Below are 23973 nucleotides of genomic sequence, written 5' to 3'. Positions count from 1 at the left end.
AGAAAATGGGATGGATGATAATAAGAGTACATAGCTCACAGGGTCGTTAGGAGGATGAAATAACCCAAAGTGCTTAGCAGGTACCCAACAGGTACTTAATCAATAAGACTTTTACATACAATGTGCTCTGAACTGGGCTTGTCCATTCCAAACTCGGCTGGAGCCACAAAGTTAGAAAATGCCTCATGGCTGCGTGCCCAAGTTTTGCACAAGATGCAATCTCTGTCCAAAGAGATATTTTCTTAAATGTTACAATTTGTATCCCTGAGAAAAAAAAAAAACAAATGGCAGAGAACATAAGCTAGGGGCCTTGGATATAAAACTACCAAAAAAGTTAGTCACTTTCTGAGCCTGGTCCTCATTGAACATTAACACATAACCATGTTATTCAATGACAAAGATGATCATGGAGGCTCTTCCTGGAGAAAGGTGCCATCTCTTTCGTTCTGTCCAGGGTTCTGAATAGGCGGCTCCCCAGCACCAATGGGAAAAATGAACAGGGGTATTGAATACACTTTCAGTCCTCCTCTTGCATCAGCCCTCCCATTCACAGGCTAAGCTGTTCTGGAATCTATTCAGAGGGGAACCACATTACATAAGACTCAATAATCTTAATGGTAACTCTGCAGTGAAAGTGTCATTTGTGGTAATGAACACTGATCATAAGTTAAGCCCTGAGCTACTCTCTCTGTTATTTTTCATTATACTGTTCCTTGCTCTGTTATATTTCAGGAGCACTGAGGGAATTGACTCAACTGTGTGCGCCAGTCAGCGTTTCATTTCTCAGATTAGATTCTGCTAAGAGGCAATGGACCAATGTGCAAACTGATTCTTAAGGAAACACATCAGACGCTGGTTATAGGTTCTCTGCTGGTACCCAGGGGCACCTCCCCTTCCTCTTGGTTATGTATCTCTTTAGTTTACCATTTTTTCTATCTTCCACTCAATCCACAGCATCGTTCTCCAGGCCCCAATCTGAGAGAGGATTAACAATGTGTCTCTGGATACTTGTCCTATAGGAATGACTGTTCAATTCGACCACCAGAATACTGTTTCCAAAATCATCATCATCTCTCATTGAGCTCTTACTTGCAAACACCACTCTGCTTACATGACAATCACTGCCCTACCCGCCTCCCAACCCCCCTGTTGCTTTAAAGGACACTAACTCCAAAAGACACACCAGTGAGGGGAAGCTGGGATTTGTCCAAGTTTTAAAAACCCAATGTGAAAAATTCATCTTGCGTGTTGTATATGAAGCTTGGGCGTATGTGCCTCCATGGGCGTCTGTGCTCTTGGAATTGCTTATAAGTAGGTTGTGAGTCCTTGGAGAGGCCACATCACCACCATACCTCAAAGGTCAACAGCACAAACACTTGGAGACTGCGTGGGTTGGCCCCTGGTCAAGAACACTCGCAGGCTTTACCACTCTTACTGAGTGCATCTCCATCTGACACTGGGCACTATTACTATTCCTCAGACCACAGGTCCCCAACCTCTGGGATCCAGTGCCTCATGATCTGAGGGGAGCTGATCAGTGATAATAGAAAGAAAGTGAACAATAGATGTAATGCACTTGAACGTGCTTGAAAACAGAGGAAGCAGCCCCACTGCCTGCTTTAGTACCCATTATTTTGGCCAGATGCCCCAAGGAAGTAGCTGTGTATTTACTTCCTCTAACACGAGGTGCCAGGCCAGCCTTCTGCCCAGTGAGAGTTGCTCAGTCATGTCCAACTCTTTGCAACCCCATGGACTATACAGTCCATGGAATTCTCCAGGCCAGAATACTGGAGTGGGTAGCCTTTCCCTTCTACAGGGGATCTTCCCAACCCAGGGATCAAACCCAGGTCTCATGCATTGCAGGTGGATTCTTTACCAGCTAAGCCACAAGGGAAGCCCAAGAAAACTGGAGTGCGTAGCCTATCCCTTCTCCAGGGGATCTTTCCGACCCAGGAACTGAACCAGGGTCTCCTGCATTGCAGGCAGATTCTTTACCAACTGAGTTATCGCGGAAGCCCTGGCCTTCTGCCCAAAGACACAGCAAATCCACTCTGAAAGACTGCTGTTCCCAGACATATGGACACTTACACTTGCACATGTGCAGAATATGAACTGTCAACTACAAATTGACATTTGCCATCTACCTTTACAAGATTAATTCATGTGCTGCTGCAACTGCTGATTTTCAACACCCTCGAAGGAGTTCAGGGTGGAGAGCAAAAATGACCCACTCGGTGCTCAGGGAAAAACTGTCAGAACAAATCTTCAGATAGTTATTAGTAAATATGTTCAGGAGCTGATTTTATGAGCCCAATTCTGTATCCTCTTATATCTAGAAAAGCACTAAAATCCTTCATAGTGATGATTGCTCCCCAGGACTAACAGAAACCTTCTGTAAAAAAAAAAAAAGCAGTACTTGATTGCATGTACTCCCCCTCCACCAAAATCACATATATACCGACCTCCTTTGTCTCTTTGGAGCAACTTCTCAGAGTTATCTAAAATTCTGTCTCCCGGGCTATAGTCCTCATTTGCCTCATATAAAACTTAACTCACAACTCCCACATTGCACTTTTTTAAAGTCGATTGACAATTTCTTAAAATTGTAGAGAAAAAGGAGAAACTCTGGCAGAAATCCAAACTATGTCTTCCTTCATTTTTAGACTTCTACATTTCACTTTTTAAAGAAATAGAAATATATTACAAGCCATTGAGAAATTCAAAAGAGGGTTGAAAAGAAAACTGCCAAGGGTCTCCTACTTAAACACAGTTTCTATTAGTATTTGGGTAAATTTCTCTCAAGTCTTCATCTGAAGTATTTTTAAAATATCAATAATCATAGTATATAATTTTAAAATTAGGTTTAGAATTTTATTTAAAAGTTAAGGCATCAGTATTTGCAACATAATTGCCATATATTAACACGTTATCTTTTAATCCATATAATCGCCATATATTGACATGTAATCTATGAATCCACATAATTGCCATATAACGACAGGTTATCTATGAATTGCAATTCATGTGAACATTTCTTTGCTTGAAGACAGCAGTGTGGCTTTGGGGAAGTCACTTAACCTCTCTAATATTCAGTTTTTCTCATTGGAAAAAAACCATAAAAACCGATGTGATATTAACCAGCATCATTAGACCTTCATGAAAGTTAAGAGATAGTAGACTGAACGGAAGTAGATCTTACAAAAATGAAAGCCTCCACTGATGTGAACAATGGATAACACAGAAAATCATTTCCCACTGGATTGTCTTAAAACAAAGCATATCTGCACATAAGCTGGAAACCCACGAGAAGGGTAGGCAAGATCCAGTCTTTCATTTGAGAACTGATCAACAAGTCTCAGAGAAGGGACTCAGTATACCCTAACCGGGCATCAGGAATGGCCACAGCCACTTCCATTTTGGAAGTAGAGGGGTTTCAGGCATAGGCACAAAAATGCTAAAACAAGATCTCAAATACTGCAGCACTAGGACTTCCCTGGTGGTTCAGAGGTTAGGAGTCTGCCTTCCAGTGCAGGGGACACAGATGTGATCCCTGACCAGGGAACTAAGATTCCACATGCCATGGTCAACTAAGCCTACGCACTGCAACTACTGAGCCTGTGTTCTAGCGGCTGTGCTCCACAGCTAGAGAAGCCCTCACACGCCACAGTGAAGACTCGGCACAGTCAAAAATAAATAAAACAAAATGGACAAACTCCCCCCCAAGATAACAAAAAACAAAACTGTAGCATATTTTAAATACACACAGTTACTAACCATTTAAGACAGTGACGACAATGGCAGTGAAAGCAAAACAATGACCCACATATAACACAGTGGTCCTTGACCAGGCACCATCCTGCCCTCCCCACGGGGCCCTTGGCAATATCTAGACACAACGTCTTGTCACACCTGGGGTGTGCTACTGGCCTCTAGTGGTTAGAGACCAGGACGGTCTCCAACTACATTGTCATCTGGACCCAAAGGTATCAATTGTATTCAAGTTGAAAAATCATGGTGTAAACAACTCACAAGTAAAATTAAACCTTACTTAATATTAAAGCCAGGGAGATATGGGTCTGTTTCCCTCAATTCCACCTCAGTATCCCCTGCCCCCACACCCCACTCAACCAATATCACATCTCCCCCACGTGACATCTTCCAAAGCTGTGAAATGACTACAGGTGCAGACTTTAGATTTTAATTATTATGCATGTTCTTTCACTGGTTATGATGCCAATCTATTGTTTAAAATATGCTAGGCAGGATCTTTAAAAAGAAATGTAAGAATGTGAATTGATTTAAAGAAAAATATTAAATCTTATAATAACTCCTATCTGGATATGGCAAAATCACTCTTCCACAAGAGTGTTCTGTGTTTATTTTGATTTTTGTAGGGATACCACTAATATGAAGCCACTGAACAGATTCAGTTTGAAGCTAAGGATGACACGCTGCTGCTGCTAAGTCGCTTCAGTCGTGTCCGACTCTGTGCAACCCCAGAGACAGCAGCCCACCAGGCTCCCCTGTCCCTGGGATTCTCCAGGCAAGAACACTGGAGTGGGTTGCCATTTCCTTCTCCAATGCAGGAAAGTGAAAAGTGAAAGTGAAGTCGCTCAGTCGTGTCAAGGAAGACATGAGGTTAGTAAAATTCTCCAAGTTAACAAAATGTAAAGAAAAAACCCAGATCCACCCAGTCCAAGACTTCTTTTTTTCGGAAAGAACTCTGCTTGTAGTAATACTCAGGGATTTCAGAACCACAGCATTCCAAAGATGGAAACTGATCAGGACTTTATCAGTAATAGGCAGGGCTCTAGAAAATAGTGAAAAGTTTCTTAGTTGTCTAGGTTTACTGAAAAAGGCTTTTTATAAACTAAGGCTAGAGAGAGTTGACACATATACACACATGTGCAACATGAAGAAAAATTAGCATTCCATTGGAACAGATGTGTAAAGACAGAGTTCAGTGGCTGAGTTTGAGCAAGAAAAGCACATCAAACAGCTCCCTAGGATGAGCCTATATCTAAGAGAATAAGCTCTTATGAATGACCTTGACTCCATTCAAACGTAAGTATTCTTGATCCAGAGCTCTCCTGGGATCATTTGAAGGAAATACTAAGTATTCAAGAAAGTCTGACAGTCAAGGCATGGAAGCAATCTAAATGTCCATCAACAGATGAATAGAAAAAGATGTTATATATATACAATGGAATACTACTCAGTCATAAAAATAATGAAATAATGCAACTTGCAGCATCACAGATGGACCCAGAAATTATAATACTGAGTGAGGTAAGTCAGACAAGACAAATGTCATATGACATCGCTTGTATATGGGATCTAAAAAAAAAATGGTACAAATAAAGTATATATAAAGTAGGTATAAAGCAGAAACAGATCCACAACACAGAAAACAAATTTATGGCTACCAAAGGGGAAAGGAGGAGAGGGATAAATAAGGAGTCTGGGATTAACTTATATACAGTACCTAATACAAAATAGATACCAACACAGACCTACTGTATAGCACAGGGAACTCTACTCAGTATTTCTGTAATAACCTATACAGGAAAAAAATCTGAAATACATACATATATATATATATATATAAAACTGAATCACTTTGCTGTACACTTGAAATTAACACACTGTAAATCAACTATGTTTCAATTATCAACAATAAAAAAAATACAGTCCATGAAGAAGCACAGTGGGCTTCAGACTTCTGGACTCTAGGCTCCTGCATGAGAAGAAGCACAGCCCTCTTTTAGGTGATTTAACACAACTGTCCACCTGCAGATACAACTCAGCAATCTGAGTTTCTGAGTGTGAAATTAAAAGAAGATTGCAAATTGGACTACAATTCGAGATTGGGTTTAAAAAAAAAAAACTGGAAAATTAACAGACTAATCAGGCAAAGTCAAAAGTACATTACAACTTTATCTTCATTTAATCCATCTATAACTGCTAGTGATTCAAGGAACTAGAATTCAACAGTTAGTAACACCTCAGTGGTGAGACTTAAGAGTGTGAAAACCTGGTTGGAGGTCTTGAGGTGCTTCATCCTAAGCCCCTTGTTCTAAGCCTAACTCATGCTGGAACATACAGCACATTCAGCTTCTTCAAGCAGCACCCCCACCTCCAGCTCAGGGAACCAGGTCCCTGAAGGAAGCCACCTTTGTGTGTTCGAGGAGATGTCAGCAGCGCCAACAGAGGGACACTATGGACACTGTTATCATTGTGCAGCTGGAACCTTTTTGATGGTCCAGTGGTTAGGACTCAGTGCTTTCACAGCTGGGGCCCAGGTTCGATCCCTGGTGGGGGAACTAAGGTCCCGCATGCCACACAGCTCAGATAATAAATAAATAAATAATTGTGCAGCAGCTGGTGGGAGACAGAGCACTGGAGAGCTGAAGTGTCATGCCAGCAAGATGCCCGTTACTTCCTTTTCCTCTGTCTCCGTGGGCTGCCCACAGCCCATCTCCCATTGGAAAGTGGGTCCCTTCTCTTTAGAGCCCAGCTGTAGTCATCCTAACTCTTTCTGCCCATGATGGTCATTTCTTCCTCTGAACTCCCAAACTTCCCAGTCTGTGGAGTGGTCCTCAATCTCCTGTCCACCCCACCATAGCTGGGGACACAATATTCCTCCATCATTCACCCTGGCTGGCTCCCAAGACCCAGCAGATGGGGGGCACCTGGTAAGTCCCCTACATATGAATTTTCAACTTGCAAACTTTCAAAGATGCGAACATGCATTCCATCGACGTCAGGTGTGAGTGAAAGTGCAGCTTGCCCTCCATCTCCTGTTGTTGCCAACCCTTCACTTCTACCATCTCCCACCTCTTCTCCCCGTTCCAGTCAGTAACTCTTCTTGCCTGTTCACTCGATGTCAGCCCCCGTGTGCCAGCTGTTGTGCTGTTCAAGGTACTATACTATAAGATTAAAAATGTTTTATTTTCTGTGTTTTAATGTATCCTTTGTGTGAAAAGTATTATAAACCATTATAGTTCGGTACAATATAGCCAATTGTATTAGCTGGGTACCTAGGCTAACTTTGTTGGACTTACAAACAAATTAGACTTAACGAATGTGCTTTCAGAATGGAACTCGTTCCTATGCAGGGAACTTACTCTTAGTTACAAAGAGCTCCCTTCCCCCTACGCTGCCATCCTCCTCTTAAGCCACCAGTAACTCCCCAGAGCCTGCCTTTATGTCACTGTCCTGAAATCCTGGTTCTCTGGGTCAGTGTGAACACCTCAATTAGGTGGAGGTCCTGAAGGCAAAAAAGAACATCTTATAAATCTCTGTCCACACACCTGGGTCCCAAACACACGAAGTATACTTAGTACCTAATTGCTCATGGGCCGATTGATTAAATCGGCTCAGACTTAACTCCCTTCACAGGTTCGTACGAAGAAATATACCAGGAAACTGAAGGATACAGCTGGCTTCCTAATTAATATTAGTCACTTGGCAGTTCTTAATTAAGAACTCTAAAATAAAGACCCACCTTTCTACTGTGCCAAGTAGGTACCACCTTCATTAGTATGGAAGGGCTGTAACCACAACTTCATTTTTATGTTCTTTTCTCTGCCCCGCCAGATGGGAACACTGGCTGCATAGTATTTATTAATATAATAAACAAAGACAAATGTGGTGGCGTGGGGGAAATTCGGGCAGAATTAGTCAACTGCACTTCTTTTGGACCAACTTTATGTAGAAGATGGAGGAAGCCTTCTCTTGTTCTGAGATAAAGTGGACTGGATTTGACGTAGGAGGTGAGCTGTCCCTCTCAGTCACCATCTGTGGAGGGCTTCTTGACTTGGGACAAAGGGATAAAAACAACTACGTAGCAGGGCTGTTGTGGACCTCAGATAATGTCAGCAAAGCACCTGGACACAGAAGACAGCAAGCGATGGGTTTCCAACTCGCCTCAATAAGCCCTTTTCCTTTTGACATCATACTCCTAAGGGCGGGCCCATAAACCTCACACATGCTCGCATGTGGCAATGCTGGCCCGTATCCATGTGCTGGGGAAGATGGAGCCAGAGGGTTAAATGTAGGATTTTGGAGTTGGATAGCACAGTCTGAATCTCAACTCCACTATCTGGCCACATACGTGACTTTGGGAAAACTACTGATGCTTTCAGTTGGCACATGTGCAAGACAGGGATGAAACACAGTCCCCTTGCCTTGTGGGGTGACAATGACCCTCTGTGGACTTTCTGAAAATCCGTTAGGGTGTCTGTGGTTGTCTTAATGATTGAGGACTCGACTGGTATTTGGTGGCTCAGGGTTCCCTGGTGGCTCAGAGGTTAAAGCGTCTCCCTGAAATGCAGAAGACCCAGGTTCGATCCCTGGGTCGGGAAGATCCCCTGAGAAGGAAATGGCAACTCACTTCAGTACTCTTGCCTGGAAAATCCCATGGAGGGAGGGAGGAGCCTGGTAGGCTACAGTCCATGGGGTTGCAAAGAGTCGGACACGACTGAGCGACTTCACTTACTGGTATTTACTGGATGAAAGTTTTGGAAGACAGGTGTCTTTGGAGAAGCAGGCTAGACCTGCAACATCATGGTCTCCCAGGCTTCATGACCTCCTGGTGTCCACTGGACCTTCATGTAGATGGGACACCCTTTACGTATGAACACAAAGTATACATTTTCTGCCCAGCATCAATGTACACCAGACAGTCCAGCAATGCAATTTTTGTACAAATCAAGGTGGGAATATATCTTTTGTATGTGTTTTGGAGCTTTACCAAGAACTGTGCGCCATCTCGGATAACCCTAATCCCATTTCCCACATGGAGGTGATTTACAGTATGTGAGTAAGCTAGCATGTCACATCTCTATAGGTCTGGAGATTCAGAGAGAATTTCCAGGTAGAGATGCAGACATCTGACTACTGCTTCCTCACCCCCAGTACTCAGGAGCACGTGGTTATACATGGAAGTACTCAATAGTAAGCAATAATAAGATGTATTCCTTGTATTTCTCTATCCTGTTACAGTTGGGGAATTACAATGACTTAACTGCACTACACATGGAACAGGTTATGTTACTAACTAAATCCGGTTCAGGATTTCAGCAGCACTGACAAAGACACTGGTTACAGCAAGGTTCTGAGCAGGTGGAGAAACAGTGTCCATTCTCAGAGCGTCCCAGGGACGATTAAAGGAGGTAACTGGAAAGAGTACTGGGCTCAGAACTCAGCCTATAGTAACTGCTCAGGAAACATTAGTTACTATCAGTCGCATTAACAGTACCACCGCTCATGGCTTAAGTAACTGCTGTTATACACTGTAATTTAATTTCTTGTCTGGTTCTCCAGGTACTTCATCCAGAGGTGAGACAGGCAACAGTGAAGGGCATTCTTCTCTGCATCAGAGTGAGACTAATCAAGTGTGGCAAGATGCCCAGAAGGGAGAGAGATTTTTCCCAATAGCTCTGACACGCACAGAGTACACTTCATTAGCCTGTCTATTACAAAGCACTTAAGACACATATTTATTGACAGCAATCTGCCAATTGATTAAACATCTCAATATATGAAGCTGACTCCACATTAATTAGCAGTTGGGAGAACATGGTCCTCGAAGTTAGTATGGATAGTTTTGGAAATCCTTGCCACACTTCCACTTGCTTTAACCTTCTGTGAAATAGCAACACAGGATCCAAGAGTGAATTGTCGTCCATGTCAGAGCCCAAAGATGTGCCCACACGTGTTAACACGCTCACATCCTAACATTTCACAGATCTGAATCTCATTGTAGTCCATTTATGTTCTGTACATATGCTAATTTTTTTTCAATAGGAAATCTTTAAAGACTCCACTGAACACACAATTTCACTCCCTCTTTGCAAGCTAAGATTTGATTTTTACTTGTTATAACAAACTGAGGGCAAAGAAAAGTTACATTTTTTACTCTATGTTCTACAATATTTTGTGCATTTAAGGAACAGCCGCAGGAGACAGAAAAGGCATTCATTCTGGCATACTGTGTTTTGTTCTTAACAACAATTCTGAGTAATTATTTTATACAACACACATGATTTTTCACTGTGGAGCTGTTTGATAAGAAATGTGAACTTTCAGGTGAAAAAGAGCCCAAGAGCCCTGCAGTTAGCTCAAAAGAAGAACCTTGAGAAGTTCGGTGTTTAAGCTTTTACTTTCTCTCTTTTTATTAATTCTTACTCTTCACTAATTGGACTTGCTTGTTTGCACATCAAAACAATCTGGAATGATTTTTTTCTCAAAGGAAAAGGTCTAGGTCTTCCTCAACTGTAGAAAAAGCAAGATCCATGGAAAAAGCTTTTTAACTTTTCAGCTTCTTTTTGTGTTCAGGTCATTTTAGTTTCTTCCGAGTGTCACATTCTTCAGTATCTTATATGTACGCGTTTCTCCAACACTTCACTCTCGCCCACAGCACCATGAAGGTGGCTATCAGGACTTGACATGTTAGTGTTTTCTTTGCCTAGCAACCCCAGCAATCTGGGAGGCCCACTAACCATGCAAAGCTCCTAAACGTCAGCGCACACAGGAGTCACCCAGTAACCTGCTCACGTGCAGAACCTCATTCAGTGGGCTCAGAGTAGAGCCCAAGATTATGCATTTCTGACCAGCTACCGTACGACGCCAGTGCCCCTGGCTAGGAGGAGATACCCGAGTATCACACAGCCAGAGGATCATTTTAATTAATTATTTTTCTGGCCACACGGTGCAGCATGTGGGATCTTAGTTCCCAGACCAGGGATTGAACTTGCACCCTCTGCAGGGAAAGCATGGAGTCTTAACCACTGGACAACCAGGCAAGTCCCAGGATCATGTCATTTTAATTAGTGAAGCTTTATGAGTAGACCCATCAGCATGATGATGATCTGGGAACACTGCAGCTCCTGTCCATAGTTAAACAAAGTACTAAATAATGGGAAATAAAAAGAAGGCTCCAAGAGTACATATCTTCAAAGTGATCCCATGAAGAGTTTCAAACTTATCCCGCCCACTATGCACTCACTGATTATTGAACCTTCCCTGTGGGACATGCCTTGTGGCTATAAATGTAATAAGAACATTAGTCGAGTGGTTCTTTGAACCATATAAAAGACCCAATTCAATCAAATTCCATTTTAATGTTTAGGAGGTGTGAACTTGAGGAGTTACTTAATCTCTGAGTTCTGACGCCCTGATCTGCACAAGGGGTACGGTGTGTACAAGGGTAACAACAGAACCTGCCTCCTAAGTTTATGGTGAAGGTCAAATGAAATCCTGTCCATTAATCTGGACATGTCATTACTCAATAAATGGCAGTTGTAATTACTGAAACACTGCAGCTGCACCTTAGGCAGCTCAGATGATGATATTTCTGAAACTCATCTTGTACAAAACGGATTAAAAAGTTCAGTTGGGTTTTTCTTCTCTATCTTGGTAACAAACATCTACTTCTGCTTTCACTGACTATGCTAAAGCCTTTGACTGTGTTCAGTTCAGTTCAGTTGCTCAGTCGTGTCCAACTCTTTGTGACCCCATGGACTGCAGCACGCCAGGCCTCCCTGCCCATCACCGTCTCCTGGAGTTCACTCAAACTCACGTCCATGGAGTCGTTGACTGTGTGGATCACAAGCAGCTGTGGAAAATTCTTAAAGAGATGGGAATACCAGACCACCTGACCTGGCTCCTGAGAAATCTGTATGCAGGTCAAAAAGCAATAGTTAGAACAGGACATGGAACAATGGACTGGTTCCAAATTGGGAAGGTAGTACATCAAGGCTGTCTACTGTCACCCTGCTTATTTAAATTTATGCAAAGTACCTCATGCGAAATGCTGGGCTAGATGAAGCACAAGCTGGAATCAAGATTGCCAGGAGAAGTATCAATAACCTCAGATATGCGGATGACACCATCCTTATGGCAGAAAGTGAAGAGGAACTAAAGAGCCTCTTGATGAAAGTGAAAGAGGGGAGTCAAAAAGCTGGCTTAAAACTCATCATTCAAAAAAATAAGATCATGGCATCCGGTCCCATCACTTCATGGCAAACAGATGAGGAAACAATGGAAACAGTGACAGACTTTATTTTCTTAGCCTTCAAAAATCACTGCAGATGGCGACTGCAGCCATGAAATTAAAAGACACTTGCTCCTTTGAAGAAAAGCTATGACCAACTTAGACAGCATATTAAAAAGCAGAGACATCACTTTGCTGACAAAGGTCATAGTCAAAGCTATGATTTTTCCAGGAGTCATGTATGGATGTGAGGGTTTGACCATAAAGAAAACTGAGCACCAAAGAATTGATGCTTTTGAACTGTGATGTTGGAGAAGACTCTTGAGAGTCCCTTGGACTACAAGGAGATCAAACTAGTCAATCCTAAAGGAAACCAGTCCTGAATATTCACTGGAAGGACTGGTGCTGAAACTGAAGCTCCAATACTTTGGCCACCTGATGCAAAGAACTGACTCATTGGAAAAGACCCTGATGCTGGGAAAGACTGAAGGCAGGAGAAGGGGACGACAGAGGATGAGATGGTTGGATGGTATCGCTGACTTGATGGACATGAATTTGAGCAAGCTCTGGGAGTTGGTAATGGACAGGGAAGCCTGGCATGCTGCAGTCCATGGGATTGCAAACATTCAGACACGACTGAACTGAACTGACTTGGTAACAAAATCATTGATTTAAACCTTAAAATGGTTGGGTTGTTACCATTCAAGTAGAAAAGCACAGATTTTCAAAGTGACCTAAACTCACTTTGTTTAAGCATCCTGTTTCTTTTTTTAATCTTAAAAAATCATATGAACACAATACATCTGCACTCAGGAAAACATATAATCACGAATCAAGAAGTTTTCAATAGCCTACAGTCATCCTTATGGAGGCGGAAGGCTCCTATTTAAAATTAGTTAGAAATATTCATTTAATACATTTAACAAACATTTATCTTTGTGCCCCAGATCTAGTTTTTATATAGAAGATCATTGGCTTTAAGAACCTCGCAGTAGAAAGGGAACTTAAAATTCCTAATAGGTCATTAAAAAACTGTATCACAGAGAAAATTCAATTCTGATGTAGTCACAGGCAAATACTTCATGATCCACTACAGTAAAAGCAACTGGTTTCACAGATGAGAAATTGGGACTTGGTTGGGGCAGATGAGTTGGCCACAGCAGCCAGAGATGATCAGTGGCAGAAATGCACTCAAAACTGACTTGAAGCTCCGATCCAGGCTCTCTCCAGATTGACTGCATCACTCCCTGCAGAGTTACCCAGAAGGTGTCAAACCGAACTGACAGAACCCAGAGATGCCTCCCTGATGAAACTGCTAGTGTCAGGATGTGGGGTTTTCTTTTTTTTTAAATATTCAACAAACGAGGAGGGGCGAAGTCCTCATTCTTGTGTCCACTGGAAAAAAAGGACATGTCCTTCCAGCTGGTAAAAAATAACATCCCTTGGGCTGTATGAACTCGGCTCCTATATGCTTTACCTCCGTGGAAACTGCTGGTGTGAGAGGGCATAATGCCATCCAGTTGCTGGAATACACTGCTGGCAAGGGAACCCCTAAGGGCGGGGCCCGTGCTTTCTTCACAGTGATGATGGGATTGTATCGCTATACCCTCTAATACTCAGCAAGTTTCTGTGAACCAGTTAGTGAGTGAAAGAGTGTGCGAAGAAAGAAACACAGAAACTCCTGAACAAATCCTGGTGTTCGTGCTATGGGCTTGGTACCTGCCTTCCTTACTTCTCACAACTGAGCCAAACTGAGCCAGTCTCTCCGTCTGCCAGGCTGAGCTCTGCTCTGCACAGCTTCTGGTGAGCAGAACTAGGACAGACTGGAGACTCTGAGTCTCTTTAAACACTGGGGGCTTTCCTCCCTGGCTCATGAGAGGGAGAAAGAAGATCTCTGAACTGCTGCATGGTGAGAACTAAAATTATGAAGAAGACATAGGAAAAGGCACAGACAAATGAGATTTATTAAGTACAATTCCTTTAAACGTCCTATTTGTCTTAGTTTGCATTTGTACCTTGGAAGCAGGAAAATACATCAGGAAATCCAACCCAAGGTGCAACTGGAGAAAAATGGCAGGGACTTTAAAATTGTCTTCATCACAGACCTGGGTTCTGAACTACACCCTGTTCTTCCATGGAACAAGGCAGTTTCATGCCTCTGTCTCTGCAACCGTGTCAATTTCCCCCTGAGAAATGAAGCCCTGGGAAGAGTAGTTCATGAGGAGGGGCTCGCTGCACTGCTGTAAGCTCAGGTGAAACTGAAAAAGAAGTTTCTATTTCTGCCAGATAATCTTATCTGATGATTAAGGGCTAAGATGTGAAGTGTTTGAAAATTGTTATTTTATATCAGCCATCTAATTTAACAAGAAATTATGAACCATTGAACTTTCCTGGAGGGGAAAAAAATGTATTGAAACTATCTCTGCAATTTCCCAAAAGTATTTATGGGTGTCCACCCCCGTGGTGCTACTGGTAAAGTACCTGTCTGCCAATGCCAGAGATTTAAGAGATGCAGGTTCGATCGCCATGTCAGTAAGATCCCCTGGAGAAGGGCATGGTAACACATATTCTTGCCTGGAGAATCCCATGGACAGAGGAGCTTGGTGTGCTAGAGTCTACAGGGTTGCACAGAGTAGGACATGACTGAAGTGACTAAGCATGCACACATGCACTGTTTACTTATTAAAAATTATTCTAGAGATGTCCCTGGTGGCCCAGTGGTAAGAATCCACACTCCCAATGCAGGGAGCCTGGGGTCTGATCCTTGGTCAGGGAGCTAGATCTCACATGTGGTGGTTCAGTCGGTAAGTCAAGTCCGACTCTTGCAAGCACATGAACTGTAGCCTGCCAGGCTCCTCTGTCCATGGGATTCTCCAGGCAAGAATACTAGAGTGGGTTGCAATTTCCTTCTCCAAGGGATCTTCCTGACCCAGGGATCGAAGCCAGGTCTCCTATACTGCAGGCAGATGTTTTACCAACTGAGCTACGAGGGAAGCCCCAGATCCCACATGTTGCAACTCAGAGTTCGCATTCTACAACTAAAAGATCCTGTGTGCCACAGCTAAGACTTGGCACAGGCAAATAAGTAAAAATAAATTAGTATCTTAAAAAAGATTATTCTAGAATGTATGCTGGAACACTGCTGGTTATCATATCATAAGCCTTGCTAACAAAAACCAGATCATTCATATACCTATATGAAATTAGTTCTCTATTCTCACTTCTTCTGCTTTTCTGCTTTCCCATTAATACTGGATCCCCTTCCTACCGTTTGGACAATCTTCCAGTAGATTATCACCCCTTCCAAGGATCAAGGGTCTGCTGGCCTCCTTCCTGCTTGTCCCAATGAGAGTCAGAGACAGCAACCACTTCCTTGCATCACACAGCTCCAGGTAGCACCCACCTGCCTTCATCTTGACACCTCATTAAGGTAACCACTGATGGGACAGCAAAATGCTACCCAGAGCGAGTATGAGACAGGCTGACACCCAAGCCATTCCTTTGTGAGCTGGGCGACTTTGTTCACAACATGACCCCACACCGCGGGGGCCTTTCTCCAATGGTCAGATCTACTTAATTGAAAATGATTCCTCCCAGGTGGAACCCGCTAGAAAGATTTCACAAACCTGGGACACAGCGTGAGGTCAAATTGGATACTCAGATCTCGACCTTCTGGGAACACCTCACCCAATGTCCCTCAGATCTAATCAATGCCAGTTTTTGAAATTGAAATATCCCAACTCAAACCCCTCTCAACCAGAAAGTAACAATTCATTAACCATTTCTTCAATCTCTTTCTGCATAACCAGACTGAGTAGTTTTAGCTCAGATCACAGAGAACTCCATCAAAGTTTTCTGGCCTCATCTGCATCGCATACATTTGTTTCAAAAAAGAAAAAAATTCATATTTTATGGTTTTTCATTTTTACCACCACCAACAAACATCAACAAATTTGGGTCTAAGGCCTGTGAAGGCACCTATCATAATTAGCATCCAACTGTCTGCCAGCAAATGGTTTCTGATAATTAATTCGGCCGTCACAGAGAAAAACTGTCATGTTTCATGGGAGAAGATCAGAAGACGAGCCTTTTGCATGAAGCCGCGGTGCCATCCTCGGGGGAGATGGTTCAGAGCTCGTCTCCAAGTGGGAGAATTCAGAGCACTGAGGTGATTTAAGCCACGAACAAGCCCAGGGTGCAGCGGTGCTGGGTCCCTCGGGCACCCAGGGAGCACTGTCACCCTTCAAAGAGCCCACTTGCCCAGTGCTCTCCACCATCAGGACCTCAGCCCTGTGTTCCCAGGAGCCTCACAATGAAAGGAAAGTAGGAAAGTGATTTTTTTTTTTTTAATAAAAGCATGAATAAATAGCACCACCAAAGGAAGATTTCTAAAACACATCAAATTCCACTTGGTCCACCATGACCTAAGCAACAGCTCACTAATTTTAGTTTGGCCATTTTCATTCTTTTTAAAGTCTTTATTGAGTTTTGCTACAATATTATTTCTGTTTTATGTTTGGGTGTTTTTGGCCATGTGGCATGTGGAATCTTAGCTCCCTGACCAGGGACTGAACCCATGCCTCCTGCATGGGAAACATGGAATCTTAACCATTGGACTGACAGGGATGTTTCTAGCCATTTTCATTTAAAAAGTCATGCAATGATGGGAGTTCCCCGAGGGCCAGTGGTTAAGACTTCAAGCATCCAGTGCAGGGGATTCACGGCTCAGTCCCTGGTCAGGGAACAAATATTCCACATGTCCCATGGCCAAAAAATAGTAATAACAGTAAAAAGTCATGCAATGATCATGCTTACACAAGCCAGAAAAGAGGAGAAAATCATCTGGTGGGGTTTTCCTGAATCCCACAGACCTCCGTTTATACAACTGGTATAAGACACTGTATTATGCCACTGAGTTACAGTCATCATGGGCCTGGGACCCCCTTTTGGTCTCCACTTTCATGCCCCTAAGGAATGAGCACTCTCTGTTTCCATTCTGATACCCCAGATCTGGCATAGACAGTCTCAGCTCTGAGTGGGCACCCCAGAAATATTTACTCCCTCCCTTTCCAAGTGTGGACCGCCTTGAGTCAAAGGACTTAGGGGGGAGTAGGGGGAGCCTGCACTGACACCCCTGGCAGATGTGACAGGGCGTGTGCATCTGGAAGGGATCCAGGAGCACTGGAGCTCATCTAATTAGCTGCTGCCTTGATTGACAAGCATCTTCCCTCAGCATGGGGTCCACCCCACAAAGGATGGAGGAAAATGATGCAGTGCTTATGTCTGTTACAGGAACATTACGTATCAAAACCTGCGTTGATATGGCTTTCGGCTTCTCCAGACAATGTGAAAAAGAAAACTCACTTGATTTCCTCTCAAAAATGTTTCCCCCTACTACACAAACCAAACCAATGAAACAAACTCCTATCAGACAATAAACAACACGCCAGACTTAGAATTCTACGTCAATGACCGAAAACAAATTGCATACTAAAACCGTATGAATAAACTAATGAAAAACCAAAACAAAACAAAGAGCCTTTTAAAACTCTTTATCCTGACTGCTCACTCTTCTCTCTTAATTGGAGGTAACCTATACCTCCCTGCTGCTGCTGCTAAGTTGCTTCAGTCGTGTCTGACTCTGTGCAGCCCCACAGACGAAAGCCTACCATGCTCGCCCATCCCTGGGATTCTCTAGGCAAGAACACTGGAGTGGGTTGCCATTTCCTTCTCCAATGCACGAAAGGGAAAAGTGAAAGGGAAGTCGCTCAGTTGTGTCCAACTCTTCGCGACCCCATGGACTGCAGCCTACCCGGCTCCTCCGTCTATGGGGTTTTCCAGGCAAGAATACTGGAGTGGGGTGCCAATACCTCCCTAGGGTATGACAAATAAGTTGGATGTATCTTTAAAAGACTGGGAGGCTTTTAGAAAAATAAGTCCCTACTTAGGATTCTAAGATATCTACCACTGCGTGCAGGAAGTTATAGATTAAAGCAAGCAAACTGCACCACCACCAGCATCACGTGACAACCACATGCCTGACGACTGATTCTCAATAAATTTTCTAAGGTACATTGCTTGGTTGGTTTTACTCTAACTTGCCTGAAAGAACCCTGAAGACAGAAATAAATGTGGAAGCTCTTATACTTATGAAACTGAAAATCTTGAATCTTCTAGATACAAATAAAGCTGTGTGCTAGAGAAAAACATGTCCACTGTGCTGGCCACTGCTGGATGGTGGTACCAATGGTTGGTTGAAACTACTGTTTCCTCTAGACCAGGTTTTTTTGTTTTTTTAATCCCAGGGCAAAGACAGCTAGATCAGATAATGCTTTGTAGTGGGGGGCTGTCCTGAGGACTGTGGGATGTTTAGCAGCATCCCTGGCCTCTACCCATCAGATAATATGTTAAGAAGTTAAAATGAAGATGGACTTGTTCAGGTTTCAGAAGTAGGGGAGCAGGTCTGTGGGCAACTTCTGACCCTGCCTGGATGACATGCCTGCCTGTGAGCATACCAACGGTTACCAGCAAGTCAAGCAGCACTTTAGATAAGAAAGGGAGTAGATCTTGGAATTTTTTAAGCCCTGGCGACCTGGCCAATGCCCAGGTGGGGTGGAGTGGGGTGATGTCTAAGGAATCTTATGACTCTTTAAAAGGTGAAACAAGCAGCATTGTAGAAGTTGAAAGAAAATCATAGCTGCAGTTGTGCACATAAACTGATGATGATATAAGCTTGTGGCCTAGGATTAAAAGTGGGAGCCCACAAAGCTGCATCTGAAGTCCACCATGGGGTGGATGCACTGTTCAGGACCCTTTCCCAACTCTTTTCGCAACTGGACTCCAGACTGTGCTGTTCAAGTCGGGATGCAGGTTTCGCCCAAGTTGGTTATATATACACTACATATGATATATGCACTATATATGTATATATATAGATATATATGTAAGATATATATGGTGATATATACACTATATATGACTTCTCTCATTTGTTTCTACTTCTTTTCTTTCAATGATTATATGTTGAAATTAAGTTAAATAATCTTCTATTAAAAATTGAAACTGTTTATCTGTGTGCAAGACGTGGTTTCTTTTTGTTATCAAATCTTTAGAACCTAAAACGAAAGTAAAACTTTCGGCAAAACATATCAGCAGCACCCTGACCCTGTTATGTGGCAACCACAAGGTCTCTGGACACTGCCAAGTGTCCCCCTGCTGATCAAGACTGTCCTGCTAGAGAATCACCGCTTTAGCATGACAAATAATGGACTTCTGAACAGCTATAAAGACTATAAACCCAATGTGACAAAGAAATCATCTCTATCGATCAGTATCAAGATCCATCAAGGCCACTTAGGACACAACGGTCTCCAGCTAAGGAAAAAATTGCTTATTTGTGTTCCTACAGATCACCAAGAAAGGACAGAAATAAAATACATATGGTGCCTGTGACCCATCCACTCCTGGGGAGAGAAATAAAGCAACCAGAGAGAGGCACCACCCCACGCTGGCTGGGAGTTTACTTCTGTTTTTAGATTTTCTCCTTGAGTGGTGGAGGTCACTGGCTGACTTGGTGAAGTTTTACCAGAGGGAATGGTCTGAAAACACGTGTGTTTTACACTGAATGTGCCGAGGAGGTGAGTCCCAGGTCACTGCAGGTGACCGAGGCAGAGGGCAAGTGACCACAGACCAGGGTCTGACCAGGAATGCTGCAGAAGGAACTCCACATGGGATAAGCATCTGGACTAACTGACCTCTAACATTCAGCTCCAATGTGCCATGAGCCTATGAGCCTTTCAGTGATCAGCTCCTCACAGTCCCTTCTGAGAAAGCTGTGAGAAGCAAAGGCATTTGTCCTGCCCTGAGTGGGTCAGAATCTCACAACCCTGGGACCCTAAGCAGGGTCCAGGGTGATGCTGGGCACCAACTGGACATCTCTCTACCCTCCCCACTGATCACAGATGAGTCAAGGATCCCCACCTGGTTCCGAGCTACCTCCAACTGGTTTTCTCCTCCCCGCTCCTAAATCTCATTAACCCAGAAGACAAATTATACAAATATGTGATCTCACACTGATGTTCAATCTGTCTTTTCTAGCATCCTCTATTTATCAGACGGCTTCAACCTGGTGGACCGTGACTCCTCAGTCATTGCCAAAGTCTACCCTTCCTCATGCATTGCTGAAGTATGGGGACAGGCGGCCAGGAAGTCACAGACGGAGATTAGCATCAACACACATTTCAGTTCACTGACAGATGACATCTACCGCAAGATGGCAGTGGGGCTCCCAGGGTCTGAAGGAAACAAATTTTCTCTGGTCTCGGCTGGAGGGAGCTCAGGTGAATAGAACACTCACTCAGTAGTTTTGCCAAGTAACAGAAGCCAGTGTTTTGCTGTTCTAGCTTCAAAGCAAGCCACAGCCATCCACACAGTGGATTTCTAAGCAGTTTTTTTGGTTTGTTTGCATCTCCCAGAATTTGTTCTGATTCAAACAGAACAGGCGACGTCCCTGGTGGTCCAGTGGCTGGGTCTCTGTACTTCCAGTGTAGGGGACACAGGTTCAATCTTTGGTTGGGGAACTAAGATCCCACAAATCACACAGTGCAGCCAGTAAATAAAATAAATTACTTTAAAAAAACAGCAATGGGAGCTATTCATAGGTATACAATTTTCTACATTAAAGTCTGAGTGGAAGCCTACATCACCTTACAACGTTTTCCCTTAAAGAGCAGGTGATTTTCCCACCCATCTATGTGCCTCACAAAAGACGCATCCGTTTGCCTCTGCACACCTTATGTTCTAGGTTTTCTTCCCATGTCCAGTACATTAAATACTGCTCTGCTCCCACAGAATAAAAATTTGCAGTGATGTGGCTTTCTGTCTATTACCATGGAGTTGAATTTCACCAAAATTCACAGAATGTGGGATCTGGAAGGGGCCTTGTAGATTACCTAGTTTATTTCCCCCATGTAGCTTCTGGGGAAATTGGGTCCACAGAAGTTCAGGAATGTTCCTGAAATTAACTAATAACTAAGCCTATCACCTTGCACTTTCCATTAATTACAGCTTCTTTTCTACCAAAAGGTGAAGCATTTGCCTGGTTACTTTAGCAGAACCACTTAGAAAACTGGCAGTTTCTTACAGAATTAAATATATATATATTCTACGACCCAGTGATTCTGCTTCTAGGAATTTACCCATGGGAAATGAAAACATGTCTTTAAAGTGACTTGAAAAAGAATGTTCACAGCAGTTATATTCACAATAGCCCCAAAGTGGAGATGACATTAATGTCCCATAGCATATTAATGAATAAATAAATGGTAGTATATTTCTACAGTGGAACAGTGGTTATTTCTGCAGATACCCTGAGCAAATTCTCCTGGTATAAGAAGAAGGAAAAAGAGAAAGTTCTGGGACTTCCCTGGTGATCCAGTGGTTAGGATGCCACACTTCTGCTACAAGGGGAACAGGTTCAACCCCTGGTTGGGGAACTGAGATCCTGTATATCAAGGGGGTGATCAAAAAAATTTTTTAAATGTAAAAGAAATAAACATGAAAAAAAACACCACACAGGAAAAAGCTGAATTCTCTTGGATTAGCACTAGGAGCCGTCTGTACTCCTGACTATCCTAGTTCATTTTTTTCTTTCTCCTAGACAACTACTTTAGACCTTTTTTCCTCTCTCAAACCTCTAATACTGTAATATTTCCTCCTTCAGCCCCCCTCCTGGCTGATAACCTTGCTCCCTATTTAGCTGAGAAAATGCAAACACTCTAAAGAGAAGCTCCATCCAGTCCCAACACGGGTTTACCAACCTACCCACTGCTTGTACCAAATGCTCTGCCTTTCCTCTGGCCACTGTGGAGGAACTGCCCCAGACCCCGACCCAAGGCTGACCCCGCCCCACCCCGGATCCCTGTCCCCTGTTGTAATAAACAAGGACATTACTGGCAGCTGACCCCTCTTCTACCTCAACTCTTCCCCTCACCCTGCTAGTCATTCCCATCATCATAAAACATGCTGCATATCTTAAAACACCAGCTCTTTTCATAATGAATTATAGCTGATTTACAATGTTGTGCTAATTTCTGCTGTACAGCAAAGTGACTCGGTTATACAAACATATACATTCTTTTTAATATTCTTTTCCATTACGATTTATCCCAGGAGATTGAATACAGTTCCCCATGCTAAACAGTGGGACCTTGTTTACCCATCCTATATATAATATTTTACATCTGCCAACCCCAAACCCCCAGTCAATCCTTCCCCCTCCCCCTTGGCAACCACCAATCTTTTCTCTCCGTCTGGGAGTCTGTTTCTGTTTCACAGACAGGTTCATCTGTATTGTACTTTAGATTCCACATATAAGTGATAAGTATGGTATTTAAGATCTCCACCATGTTAAGCAAAGAGATGCAGTTATATAAATACATATATTCATTCTTCAGATTCTTTTCTCATCTAGGTTATCCCAGAATGTTGAGTAGCGTTCTCTGTGCTGCATAGTAAGTAGTCCTTCCTGGTTATCTATCTTATATATAGTAGAGTGTATATGTTCATCCCAAGCTCCGATTCATCCCTCCCTCCCTACTTTTCCCCTTTGATAACCATAAGTTTGTCCCTCCCCTCAGGTTTTTTTTTTTTTAAAGCTTAGACCAAGCTGGAAAAGTTGAAAGTGGAAAACAGAGGGATCATACAGATAATTATCAATCTGCATTAATATAAAGAAAAGTGATTCTAGGTGTAATTAATAAGCGACAGTGAACATTTGTAAAACAGTACAAACACAATTGGTAAAACCACTTGAATGAACACTCGGATCAGCCACAGATTAACGATTCCCTTTCTCTCTTTTTCAATATTTACTTATTTAGTTGGCTGTGTTGGGTCTCATTTGCGGCTCACGCAGTCTTAGTTGCGAGGCCCAGATTCTCTAGCTGTGGAAAGCGGGCTCAGTAGCTGTGGCACTTAGGCCTAGCTGCCCCAGGCGTGTGGCATCTTAGTTCCTTGCCCAGGAATAGAACCTGAGTGCCCTGCACAGCAAGGTGGTTAAGGAGTCTTAACCACTGGACCACCCGGAAAGTCCCTAATGATTCATTTTCTGTAACTTGTAATATGGGCCCTCAAACAAAGAAGAGATTTTCCCAGCACAAAGGAAAGTGGAGTAGGAAGAAAAAAGGATTCAGAGAGATCACCAGAATCCAAACAATGAAAGATTCAATCATGTCATGTCTCTGAGCCCTCTACTTACAGTAAGATCAAAGGAGAAAAATAATCATAATCTGTTACATGTTTCTGGTCCTTTGTGGCTTGAAACGCATAGGAACATGCATTATTTCTTCTACATTGAGAAAATTTGTGTCATGGCCAGAACAGTGTAACTGTACACTTTGAATAGGTTTTATGTATTTTTATTTGTCTATTTTATAGAGAAAGAACATGGAGGGAAAACACGCTTCCAAAGAGGGTCCTCTGGTCAACAAAGTTTGAGAAATGCTACACTATGTCTGGCCTGGCAGGACACCAGAGATCAATATGTGCATATCAGAGAACAGTTTTCCCAAGGTTCTCAAGTTTGTCTGAACATAAAACATTCTTTTTTGGCTTACAGGCTATTAATATCTTTGCATCTTAGACAGATCCCTCTAGTCTGAAGCTTCTTCAGCATCACTTCCTGGCCTCAAAAGACTTTCCAGAACTGAAGCCCCGGGTGGGTTTATGCTTTGACATGAAATCTTCATGAAAATGACAAGTCTAAACTAGCCCCATGCCTGCTGTCCAGTCAGTGAGCCTGAGCTTCCTGGCTTCTGTGAAAGGACAAGGGCCCGGGGTGTTCTCACGGGAACCCTGGGCAAGGTTAGTTACGGATGCTGTCTCTGAAATAGCCATGGACGCCCAGAGGTGAGAATGCCCAGGAGCTTGGCAAAACCTGAGCTGCAGTGTGATGCACATGCCATTAAAATACACAC

The 23973-nt window shown here is 43.1% G+C and overlaps 1 protein-coding gene and 1 non-coding gene across 3 annotated transcripts in view; one reads left to right on the top strand and one right to left on the bottom strand.

Annotated features, from left to right (window-relative positions):
• The window catches only part of RSU1 (Ras suppressor protein 1), a 213631-nt gene that overhangs the window by 19850 nt on the left and 169808 nt on the right, over positions 1-23973 (bottom strand). The window lies entirely within an intron of this gene.
• On the top strand, positions 8295-8366 carry TRNAF-GAA. Its single transcript has one exon. It is a non-coding gene; the product is annotated as a tRNA-Phe (tRNA).

The sequence above is a fragment of the Bos indicus x Bos taurus genome, chromosome 13, assembly GCF_003369695.1.
Source record: "Bos indicus x Bos taurus breed Angus x Brahman F1 hybrid chromosome 13, Bos_hybrid_MaternalHap_v2.0, whole genome shotgun sequence".
Taxonomy (NCBI): Eukaryota; Metazoa; Chordata; class Mammalia; order Artiodactyla; family Bovidae; genus Bos; species Bos indicus x Bos taurus.
Note: the sequence above shows the minus strand (reverse complement) of the source record. Positions and strands in the feature narration are given on the sequence as shown.